The sequence below is a fragment of the Arvicola amphibius genome, chromosome 11 (assembly GCF_903992535.2).
Source record: "Arvicola amphibius chromosome 11, mArvAmp1.2, whole genome shotgun sequence".
In the NCBI taxonomy this organism is placed as follows: domain Eukaryota; kingdom Metazoa; phylum Chordata; class Mammalia; order Rodentia; family Cricetidae; genus Arvicola; species Arvicola amphibius.
In genome coordinates this window covers 45,515,992-45,529,059 of record NC_052057.2, presented here as the reverse complement: position 1 = coordinate 45,529,059, position 13,068 = coordinate 45,515,992, and positions in this window count along the sequence as shown.

Here is a 13,068-nt window from a genome sequence, read left to right as displayed (position 1 = left end):
AATGAATCCAAAGACTACACTAAGGGTGGAACGGTACAGTGATGCAGATTACGAATCACTAAAGACACTATATTGTCCTCCTGACTACTTCTCAGTGTAGGGTGGCATTTGTTCTTAAACTAACTAAAGGGTGTAAAGCAAAGACATTTTCTACTTCTCTGGTGATGATTCAATGTCTTTGTTTAGTTTTGTGGGTTTTTTTTCAAGGCAGTTTCTCTGCATAACAGTCCCTGGTTGCCCTGGCGTCCACTTTGTAGATTGGGCTGGCTCGAACTCACAGAGATCTGTCTGCCTCTGCCTCCTGAGTGCTGGGATTAAAGGTGTGCGTCACTAATTCAATGTTTTACAAAGAATGACAGCTTCCAATCATTCCATTTACCCAAACGAATCCCCTGTTGGTGTTTTGTACTCGACCATGTGTGTTAGAAGGACGTGTCTCGCTTAGCTCAGAACAACAGATTCTCAAGAACCTTGGCGTGGAAGTTGTGCTTCCTTGGACACTTGTGCTGCTGCTGCTATCCGCCTGCTGCAGAAACCAGAGAAGATTCTTCCAGAAGCTTTCTAAGAAGAAGAGGGATTTAAAGGGGCAGAGACCCACAAAAGCACTCTGGAAGGTATTCCCAAAGTTGTGTCAACAGATTAGTGTGCAGCTCAAACTGTGCTTCCTTAGTGGCCATGAGTCAGCAGCCATCAGTCAACCACAGTCTTGCGAGTTCCCTTCTCAACCCGCTGCTGGAGTGACAGGATGTTCCTCCCTGTTGCGGGGCCTCCATTTTCCTCATCGGCTGTTGGCCACAACCTACAAGGACTAAGGGAGCAGAACCACCAGTCAGGGCTATGTATGGCCTATGAGCACAACAGAAATAGCCTTCCAGGAGTCAGCTTCAATGAGACAGCTCAAGTTTAATCCAAAGTAAGGGGAATATGCAGGATGGAGACAGTGAATTTACCAGGCATGAGCAAGAACGGATCACGAGATACACAACGGAATCCACTTTCAGAGTTTATTGAGAGAGAGAAAGACACAGACACAGGCCTGAGGAAGTTAGTGTAGGAAGAGAGCGTGGAGTGGGTGTGTCCAGCTTTTAAAGGCTGCCTCGTGCATACACACAGGGGCTTACAGTAGCTGCGGCATGTGTAGATCACCTGACCATGCTGCACATAGGTCACGTAGGGCTTGAGGGCACTGGGTGGCTATGTAAGTTGCCTGAGCACTTGGCGCATGCAAGGCGCTGGAACCTGGAAGTGCCGGCACCTGGGGTAGCTAGACATTTTGCTAAAGTACTGGGTGATGGAAAGGATAACCATCCTGATACCGTGATATTCACTCGTGGCTCCCTATTACATATGACAGTTGTGGTTGGGTCAAGGGAGCTCAGGCAGCCTCGATCGTCCATGGCCAGACCTAGAAGGCTGGTTTGGAAATTGTCTGGATTTGATGTCTCCGTGTTACAATGTGTAGGAGGACAATCAATTGCCCAATGCCCTTCCCTATGGCATTTCAGACACGGTCTCCTGGGACCAATATGAGGATTGGGACACGCCAAGGCCCAATGCCCAGTCTTATCACATTTAAAACTCAAGCCTGGTGGCCCTCAAGCCCCAGGGGACAAGGGAGTAGCACGGGCAGGACAATCAGTCCCCTCGGCTTATCAAATGGCCTTGGCCAGCATTTGACATTTCTATCTACAGTTCTTGTTATCCCTTCCATGGTACAACTTAAAAGCCAGCTCTAATACTTCTGCCTGTGGGGTCAAGGGGCTTTTCTCCAAATGCTCAAGTTTAGACCTAACATGGGGGAAGCTCTGGGAAAAGAAATGGGTCCTGAGGAGCTGTTTGCCCTCTGTGGTCTCTGAATCTAAATTAGTATACTACAAGAAAGCCTTTGTGAGGCATTCTAATTGTTCAGATGATTTTCATTTGTGTCCTGAAAAACATCTAAGAGTTTATCATAGTTTACTGGCTTGAGGGCAGCCTTACATAGACTCACAGGAGGCAAGTCCCAGTCTCTAGCTAAAATAGCACCTAGGGTGTTATAATCCCAGTGTGGATCCTGCTTGGGGGACTGTCTCCGGGGGGTTGGGAAGTGGGGTGCTGTGTTAGTCTTGTGAACCTCGTCTGCATGTACTCTGGCCTGCTCCAAAACTCACCTGTGCGCCTCAGGAAGTAGGTTATTAGTTAGGATCATAAGAGTGTCATGAAAGGTGAAACTATAAGATTGGGTAATGTATTGGAATTGTTTATGAAAGAGGTAGAATGAGACATGTAAGAACGCAGTTTTTGCTCTATGTGAGAAAGTTCTGAGGGCGAGAAAGGAATGTGTGCCTTGACCAGGCCACCCATGCTGGCTACCTCTCTCAATGGGAGGACTGCAGCTGACTTAGTTTGGTCAGGGTCAGGTTCCTTAGAAGCATATGAGCACGGGAGACGAGGGGTAAAAGTGGGTACTAGAGTCAGGTGGCTGCCGCCGCATGGCACAGAGAGGAGGAAGGATCCGGAGGGGCTACTAGTTAGTAGTTAGTGGGGGGGGGACAGAGAACTGGAGAGGTAAAAGTAGCTGTCTGCTGAGGTTGGAAAGGTGGGGGTTCGTTAGCGGGGTCCAGAGTAGAAGTGGGGTGTTCCTCTGGCTTAGACAGCATAGCCAGGAACATGAGAGGAGCGGGTGAACAGCTTTCAAAGCTTAGATAGAAAAAGGCTTGGATATAAGGACTCTCTTTCCCTCTGTCTGTGCGCTGACGAAAGTTAGACTCTCGCAGAATGATCAGGATCAAAGGTGCCATTAGGCGGCCACTTTAGGCTATTATCTAAAGGGTGTTTAGGTAATTTTTTAGTACAAAGGCAGATAAACTTGGGAATCTGTAAGTAAGGCATTAAGCATTGGGGTTTTAGGGTCTCTAAAAGACATCTGGGGAGGTTGGACTGATAGTTTTTGAGGGTTTGTTTCCCATGGCTAAGAATGTGAGAAAGGAGAGGACCTGGTGGCAATAAACCACAAACGTCTTTGGGATAAAGAATGTCTTCGGGTCAAGGGCTAGGCCAAGGTCAACTCAAAACCTGTTGGTACAGGAATTGAAGACAGGATTGGACCACTCCAAGCAGCCCAAAAGAGGACAACAGTCCGAGGGACATGGACAAAAGTCCAAGCTGCAAGGAGCTAAATCTCAGTCCTTAGCCGTGAGGAACAACCAGAGATGAATGTCAGTGAAGGGCTTTAACCTTGAAGGCCATGGTTGGGAGCATTCCCTCTGTTTCTAGGAACATCAGAAGGTTGCCAGGAGCTCAATGGTCAAGTCCTCAGGTTCAGAGAAACAGTTAAGCTGACCAGAAAAATAAACCTCACCAATCAAAGCCGCTGGTGCACATAAAAGTCACTGGTTGGACAGATGGAATGTAGGTTGCTATGGAGAAACCTGGTCCAGATTCCTGGCCCAGGGTGTCGGGGGAGTGGGAGAGCCTATGGAGTTTCAACATCAATGAAATTACCGGGCACAAACAAGAATGGATCACAAGACACACAAAAGAACCCTCTTTAAGAGTTCATTGAGAAGGAGAATGTCACATGCACAGACCTGGAGAGGCTGGTGCAGGAAGAGGGCGCGGAGCAGGCTTGTCCTAGCTTTTAAAAGCCGCCTAACCCGTGCACACAAGGGCTTATGTAGCTGAGGCATGCTTAGATCATGTGACCACGCTGCACATAGGTCATGTAGGACTTGAGAGCCCTATGTAAGTTTTCTGAACACTTGATAGCACATGCGTGGCCGGGGAACCCAGAAGTGTCACACCTGGGGTAGCTAGACATTTTGCCAACGCTGAAGCGTTGAGTGATGGAAATGATAGCAGATAGCATCTGAGCCTTCACCTAATTTGCATTTGGCAGCACGGTCCTATTATACAGCTGGAACACAACACCCTGTTAGTATATGGGTGGCAGGGGAGAGCATTTGCAGGAGACTCTGTCAAAAGTCACACTTAAGATAAGTCAGACATCCAAATAAGGTGGAAAGGAAGCTTACTATGTAGGGAGTCCTCCATATGACGAGCTTGGCAAGCTATCTAGACATGGTGTACCGCAGCAGCCTTAAGCAGCAGGGTCTTCCAACACCTTCACAGTGGTTCCTGACTTTGACTTACATTCAGGATGCCCGGTGCTTCCAGGCCCCCATGTCTCTGTCGTGAACTCCTGCAACAAAGCTAATAGTGGAGCACACACACCACTGGGAAAACATAAAACTCAGGCATTCCTCCATCCCCCAGACTGGACCTGCACACGTCCCCTGAGGTTCACTCCAGGAGCGGAGTCCCTAGGTAGTGCCAAGGTGAGTGAGAATGGAATCGGCTTTCGCCTGCCCCAGGGCCCATGGTTCAAGGGTACAAGACCTAAACCCATAGCCACACCAGGTCAAAAGAGAAGATGCCAGGGCATGGCTCTGCCTGGTTCACAGCATGGGCAGCTGTGCAGGACACCCTGGCTCTTCACCTTGTACTCTCCATAGCCCTGTGTAGTGAGATGCTGGGGCCAAACAGAGACCCATTATCTAAAGAGAGCCACTTTTCATCTTCAGAGGACTGTGCCTACCTGAAATATACCTATTTTTCTCTTTTTAAAATTTGCAAATTTTTAATACTTGAGAATTTCATGCATCATTTCTGTTATATCATTTCCTTCTTTCCTTTTGTAATGATTGTTCTGTCTCTTTAAGAGACAGCCACACCCACTCCCTCCCCTATCTGATCTTCAGCTTCCAGCCTGAGCTCTCTTTTCCGTCTTCCTCTAGAAGCAGCTTTTGCCTCTCTCCCCACATCTCCCCTTCCCCCTTCTCTGTCTCTGTCTCTCTATCTCTTTCTCTCTCCTCTTCTCCCCTTCTCCCTTCCCACTCCACAACTCCTTGAATAAATATCCAACCTCATTCTGCATGGCGTGTCTATCCATGTCTCTGTCTCTCTTGCCCGCCCACCGCTGTCACATGGAGACCTGGAGACCTGCCACATGGTCTCCTACGCCGTCTCTGCTTGGGACTGGCTGCTTACCGCAGCAAGCTGCCGGGGACAAGCAGCAAACCCATTACACCTTTCCCCCCCAACTCTCACTCCCTCTCAAATTCATTAATATATACAATATATCAATCTTAATATATATTTATTAAATAAATACATATTTGTATAAAAATCACAGAATCTTACTGGATTCATTTAGTGTTGTTGCTCAGTATATATGTTGGGGATTGTCCACTTGAGACTACATAATTGATCAGAGAGCTTGTCCCTGTAGAACACTGATTGTTTCTCTCCCGGTAGCTATTGATAATAGCCTGTAGTCTTTATCTTGCAGTGGGACCTTATGAAACTTTCCCCATCCATGTTGGCGTGTCAACTGGTGTTGTCATTGTGCAAGGTTTATTTGTGAGTCATATGGTTGAAGCTGCAGGTGTGGCTTCCCTGCCATGTCTAGAAGACACTATCTAGCAGCAGGTGTCCTGGCCCTCTGGCTAATAATCTTTCTGCCCTCTCTTCCGCCATCTTCACTGAGTCTTAGGTATTACCTTGCTGCTGTGTTAGTTGGAGTGGAGCACCCACAGATACTTATTCTCCGCATTTCTACCAGTTGCGGTTTTTAATACTAGTCACATACAAAAAGAAGTGTCTTCGTTGGGGAGGGGTGAAAGCTATACTTGCTGTGGGTATGAGGAGAAGTATTTAGAATGCGGTTAGAAATTATATTGATTTAGGAAAATGGCAGTAGTAATGTATTTAGGTTCCATGATCTCTCCAGTCATGGTGCTTGACTGGTTTACAGGACAAGGCATGAATTCCCTTGCACAGAGCAGGGCTAAGGCCAGTTAGTCAGATGCTGGTGCTAAAAGAAACCCAAGGAAAACTGCATTGCATTTCACACCTGTGATCCCAGGCCTTGGCGGTGTGAGAATCTAGTTCAAGGTTATCCTCACTACACAGCACGTGAGGCCAGCCCAATCTACGTGGGACACACATATCTTAGGACAAACATTGAAGGAAAGGAAATCATCGTACCTCTCTTCTTGTGTATCTGAAAGTAACTTTATCAAGAAAGCTCCTTGTTATTGTCTTATGGTACACCAAGCTCCTTGGCAATTTATGAGAAAATGTTGCAATGTTAAAGAAGAGCTTCAAGTTAGAACCCTGAAATGCGTTTACTCAAGGGCGTTTACTAAAGATCATTATGTACCAGGGCTGTGTATAAGAACTTAGATTAGATCACAGAAAGGAAAAAAAGTAAATCTATCATTTAAAGGAAGGCAACTGGGAGAATTGTTAACCGTCTAAGAATTTGTGATAAGAGGCAGAACTTGAGGTCAGTTATAGGCAGGACACACGGAGGTGTAGACACTGGCTGGCCACACTTCACAGTTATAGGCAGGACACACGGAGGTGGAGATATGGCCACACTTCACAGTTATAGGCAGGACACACGGAGGTGTAGACACTGGCCACACTTCACAGTTATAGGCAGAACACACAGAGGTGGAGATACAGCCACATTTCACAGGTCACAAGGCAAACACAGAGCAGTGAGTGGGTGATAGGCTTGTAGGTGCTTCATGAGATGTTCAGCTATTTAGCTGAGACCTCTTCCCTTTAGACATACTGACCGAGGTACATAATGCAGCTCCCCATCTCTTTTAAAGACTGTGTCTGTGGGTGACGTCACTACTTTGACACTGTCATGTGCTTGATCCACTTCCCCCAGGGGTAGCTAGGTAATGTGATTTCTGGAAGTAAAGGCTGGGCAAGTAAGATGGCTAAGTGGGCAAAGCCTGCCATCAATGCCATCAAGCCTGACCACCTGAATTTGATACCCAGAACCCACTTGGTAGGAGAGAACCCACAAACTGTCCCCTGTTCTCCACACTGCATACACACACACACATAGAGAGAGAGAGAGACAGAGACAGAGACAGAGAGAGAGACAGAGACAGAGAGAGAGACACCTAAATAAATAAGTGCAATACTTTTTAAGTAAAAGTTATTCTAGTATAAATTTAGAAACTCTCACCCAGACCCAAGGCTTGTGCATCTCAGTGAACTTCTGTACAGTTAGAATGGCATCCCGAGGCCTTGGGGCAACACCTGTAATTTTATACCTTCACTATCAATTGCATTTTAATTTGCTTATCCATAACAGAACAACAAATCTGTGACAGAGTCAAAACCAGGGAAACAATTAGCTTTAAAGCTTCTTTTGTGACTCCCACCCTTTGCCTCCGTTCCATCTTTCCTCATCACCTAAACAGACAGAAGGATAATGAAAATCAGACATACATCCCTGTACATCTCTGAAGAAAAATAAGCCAACAAAATCTATAGGATAATAGATGGACTCAGAATGCATACTACCAAACAAGGTCACCCAGTCTCAAAAAGAAAAAAAAGGAAGGAAGGAAAGAAGAAAGAGAAGAAGGGAGAAAGAGACGTAGTGAGGAAGGCAGGCACATTGTCCTCCATGTGCAAACCCTGGCATATACTGTATGCACTTACATATGCTAACAAATATGCATGTTGGTATAATATAACATGCAGTAAGGAAAGTAAGAAAGGGTAATACTACGTGGTTAAAAACTCCTTTTAAAGCAACAAAGGCCTCAACTTCCTTCCCTTCATCCTCAGATGGAATCCACATCCAGTTCTGCAGCCTTGCTCCCCACCCCCTATATTAGGGTTTCCCTGACTGCCACCATTCCTTTAAAATGCCCTAGTAGTCAGAGGCCTTGGAAGTTGCAGCAGGTGACACCTAGTGTTCAGATGTCAACCCATCAGAGGAATGATTCTGATGGAGGAGAATCCTGTCTGAGCAGGGCTTGTGGGACCACCAGCTCTGGAAACTGCTGCTCCTGTTAAAAAAAATCATGTTAAAAACTTTATAGATATGCACAAGATCAGAGTTGCAGATGTCTAACCAAGGTTATTAATACAAATCAACCTAAAATTCATGTCAGTTCTTTGCTTGCCAAGTCTGGCTGATAAGACCTGACTCTTCGTGAAGATCTCCCTGCAGCTTGTCTCACCCCAGCACTGTGTGCCCAGCCTCTGGTCACAGTCTTACAGCGGGAACTTTGAAACCTTGTGTTGCCATGGTAAATGGTTCTGCTCCTTATCATTTACCCAAGGAATGTGCTATAATCAATAATATGTAACTCTTGCAATTCTTTCTCTTATTGCCTCAAACATCCTGTAAATAGGTATTTAAGCTAGGTGAACATAAAAGTAAGAGAATTAGAACACAGAATTATAACCAAAGATTTAGGACTATGGAATTGGAACTAAAGAATTAAAGCTAGAGAATTATAGACAATTAGTACAAGAGAATTAGAATGAAGAGAATAAAAGAAAATAAATTTCAGATCATGTATGAAGAAGTTATTATAGAAATCTTTCATTCCTAGCTGCTGAGAAGTCTCCTCTGAGCTACCCTGCATAGTGGCTTCAGAGTTGGACTTTCAGGTTGCTAAACCTCGTGAAAGATCTTCAATGCAGATTCTCAAAAACAAACTTTCTCAAAGGGTTCCTTCAGCGCTGGGAGTGTGGATGCCCTAAAAGGCACTGATATCTAGGATGTGACATGCAGCTCTCTGTGGCTCTTCCACCTCCACCTTCACTGATGACTTCAAAGCACTGCCTTTACCAAATGTCTTACAAAAATCAATGTAGACCCAAGAAATTGCTGCTACCAAGAAAACATGCTTTACTCTAATCTTTCCCAAGCTTTCTCAAGCTTTCTGTGGATTCAGATATCCACGTGGGCGCCACTCTGTAGTGATGAGGTGAGCAGGCCTGCTTTTCATCCTGCCCGGATCCCACACGGGTAGCTTTACACCCGAAATAACTACACGCAAATTGTATTCATTTAAACACTGCCTGGCCCATTAGTTTCAGCCTCTTATTAGCTAATTCTCACATCTTGCTTTAACCCATATTTAATAATGTGTATAGCACCACAAGGTGGTGGCTTACCGGGAAAGATTCAGCATGTCTGACCTGGCAGCTGGCTCCGTGGCGTCTGTCTCAGAGAGGAGAGGCATGGCATCTGACTAACTTCCCTTCTTCCCAGCATTATGTTCTGTCTACTCCACCTATCTAAATCCTGCCCTATCAAAAAGCTAAAGCAGTTTCTTTATTAACCAATGAGAGTCCTCCATCAGAAGCCAAGTGTTCGAATACATGGTCTATGGGGGAAATTTCTCCATCAAACAGTAGCGAAGATTACAAATCTCTAAAAGAATGGATTGATTTGTATGCCTGCCAGGTCAACTAATCAACTGCTCTACTATGTCCATATTGCTCTGCATATTGTCTTCTTCATCCCAGGCCTAATGACACACAGAAGATCAGACAGACATCCAGTCTAGGCTACCACTGGTTTTTAAGACACTCCTATACATGTTAGAATAACCATCTTTTCTTCTAGGTATGCTTCTTCATTAAGTTTGAAATAGTTGTTATATATACTATATATAAAACACATTTTATGCTGATTGTACCAGAAAAGTAGCACAAAGTATAAATCAATAATATCCACAGGACTTTTAGATATAGTCTGCACAGTGTACAACAATACATTCATCTCTAGTCACCCTCTTTGAATTATGAGAATTGTGTGGCCCCACCCACTCCCAGCTCTCACTGATCCCAGTCATCTCACTACTTAATACGTTTCCAGTTAGGATGCTTCACAAAGAGGGTGAATGAAATTCCCAAGTCCAAATTAGCATTCTTTTTGGTTTTTTGTTTGTTTGCTTGTTTTGTTTTGTTTTTTTCTCAATGTAGCTTTGGTGCCTGTTCTGGAACTAGCTCTTGTACACCAGGCTGGACTCAAACTCACAGAGATCCACCTGCCTCTGCCTCCTGAGTGGGATTAAAGGCATGTGCCACCACGGCCCAGCTCAAATTAGTGTTCTTAATTACAAAAACTTTTTTTGTTCTTGTTATCATTGTTTTGATTCATGTATTTATTTAAATTAAAAAGTCCTACAAGGAGCATACAAATTAAGTCATATTTAGCTATTTAAAGAATTATTTTTACTAAAAAATAATTACACTGCATGAAGTTGGAATGGTTCTAGAAAACTACAGTTCCACTCTCCTGTTCCCCGTGATAGGACGTCTGTACCTACCTGGTCCCTTTGCCTAGATCATTCCCTGCAGTATATAGACCACTGGGGACTACAGTGGGGATGCAGAGGCTCACAGAACACCAGCCTGGAGCTCTCCCTCTGTGGCCTCTCATGCACAGGGAAACTACTTGAGAAGGAAGAAGTAGTCCCATGCCAACTCTCTGCCCACCCTCAGGGACACTGTCATGTGGGAACTGGGTTCACTCATGGCTGAGGGGATAAAATATGACAAAGATGGCAATGGTCACAGCAACCCTCAGGGAGCATTTGTGTACAGATAACCAGAGGCAGAAGATGCACTTTCTGATGTGGAGGAGTCGTTTGAGATTGAGGAGGGCATTTTCTTACCCACAGTAGCCAGAGCAGGAAGACCACATAGACACAGCACAAGCAACACCTGTGGAAGCCATCTGTAACCATTCTTGTTGCTGTGAGAAAAGATATAGAAGCAATGCCTTAAGAAGGAAGGATTTATATCGGGATGTGGTTTAGGGGCCAGCTGTCCACTGTGGTAGGGAAGGCGCGCGGGGGGGGGGGGGGGGGGGGGGGGGGAGCAACAGTTCGTAGCTGTGGCTATGAGGGGGCTGGTTATCGCTAGAGACAAAGAGAGGTGGGAGGAGTCAGGAATTGGTAGGAAGTAATTCCATAAGCCCCACCCTCCATCACTCCACTTCTTGCAGATTATCTCCATCTCCTGAAGGTTCCGGAATCTCCCAAAAAGTGCCCGCCAGCAGGGCACCGAGTGCAAACACCTAAGCCGGTGGCACCACTTAGTATTCAAGTCCTAACATTATGGTTGGCCCCAAAGACCTATCACTGAAGGTACAGAGGGAACATAAGGAGGTGCCTAGCACCCCACATTTATACTGCGTTCTCTGCCCAGAGGATCCAAGAACACAGTGACATCAGAGAAGTTTTGAAAGACAAGGTCCCAGTACCAGCTTGTTAATAAATGGCATCTGCGTACTGGGTCCGCATCTGTGAAAGAAGGGGGATGGAGGTGGGGGGGACAAGAGACCTGGAAGTTCCCTTTCTGCTCAGAGAGCAGACGAGCTGAGGCTGGAGCAGGTGCATCCTGAGGCTCCACCTCTGGCAACCTACGTGACCTTGAGCAAACCACTCACGGTGTCTGTGCCAGAGCTTGATGGGATGAAAAGGCTACTTCGCGGAGTTGCTGTAAGATTAAAGAAGATTGCAAATGTAAAGTACTTAAAGCAGAGCCTGTGCGTAAAGCCCAGTTAGTGAAAGGTCTCCGTGGAACTGGGAGCCGTGTGATGGGAGGGAGCTATGTTGATACCAGCATCAGACTATAGCAGGTGCTCAGTGGTCCTGACTGAAAGGCTGGAGACATGAACGAAGCTTCCAATCTTGACTCCATAACCGGAGTTCGGACCTGAGACTGCTCTGCCCCTCCTCCGGCTCTCACCACTTGAAGTTTCCCATCATGGTGCTGCACCACAGATTCTGAAGAGAGAACAAATATGTAAATTACAGTTCTGAAGAAAAACTTACATTGACAGAGTGCTTCTTCCCAAAATGGCTGTAACAATATTTCCAACCTCATGTTCTACCAGAGACACTTCCCTGCCAAGAGATGGAGTCCAGCTTCCTCCCTGCCCCCAATGGAATGAGAGTAGGCCCTTTCACTGCCTTGGCTAATAGAGAAGAGATATGGCATCTTATGACTGCCCAAGGCTGAGGTACAGCTCTCTACATTTCTTGAAATACTTGGGACACTGAACAGCTCTGTAAGAAGTGAGTCAGGCCTAGGAAGCCCGGGACAGACTTCTGGGGGAGGTCTAGGAAGCCTGGGATGGGCTTTGGGGGAGGACCTAGGGAGCCCAGGATGGACTTCTCAGACAGACCTATCAAGCCACCTGGGACAGACTTTCCTGTGAGGCCACACAGAGGCCCTGAGACTCCCCAAGGAGGAAGAGACACTTGCCATCTCTAGCTGTCACGGCTCCATTACCCTAGTCCAGCTCACTGCCTGGCAGACCTAGTCTGCATGAGAGTTCCTAAGCCACAACTATCCAGCTGAGTTGTCCCTTAGTTACTGACTCACTGAAATAATGTGCTGTTTCCAGTATTAGGATTTTTCTTTTAATAAAACAAGAAAACAATCTTGACCAAATTCTTGGCAAAGCATAAAAACCAAACAAGCCTGACTATTCAGCCCCAATAGTTAGAAAAGTGCTCAAACAGAAACTTATGCACAAGGAGCCATTATTGTACTATTTACAATAGCTAATGGGTGGGAACAACCTAAATATCCACCACCCGCTATGTGAGTAAAAGTACACCATCCTTCTGCAGGGGGCCTCTACTCAGCCATGAAAGGAATGGAGTAAGTGCAACAGTGATGTATGCCGGAGCCTCAGAGCGTCACACTATTGAGAGAAGCTGGAGGGGGAAGGTCACACGTCGGATGATTCCATTCATCCGATATGACCAGGATGACAGAAAACATGTTAGTGGCTTCCAGTGTCAGGGACCATTTTCCTAAAGGATAGATTTGTCAGGGACCATTGTCCTAAAGGATAGCAGAGGTCATTGCCCTAAGGATGTTTATGGAGATCCCACCCCTCATCCCAAATATCTTGAGAGCTATCTGTTAACAGAACTGCCCCTTACTCCAATGCTAATGGATCACATGTTTCGGCTTACACCAGGTGCTGACTGATGACCTTCAGTTACCCCGGCAGAGTTCCTGCCTACCCCTACCTCCACCCCATTCAAGGGGTATATAAGCTGTAACTTTCACCCCAATAAACGGAGACCTTGACAATAGAATATTGCTTGGTTTCCTTTCTCTCTCCAGCTCATGTCTTGCAGGTTAGTGCCCCTTCAGAGGACCCTGAATAGCTGACCCGCCAAGCGGGGGTTACATTCCAGGACTGGGCACATGGAGTAACACAGATAG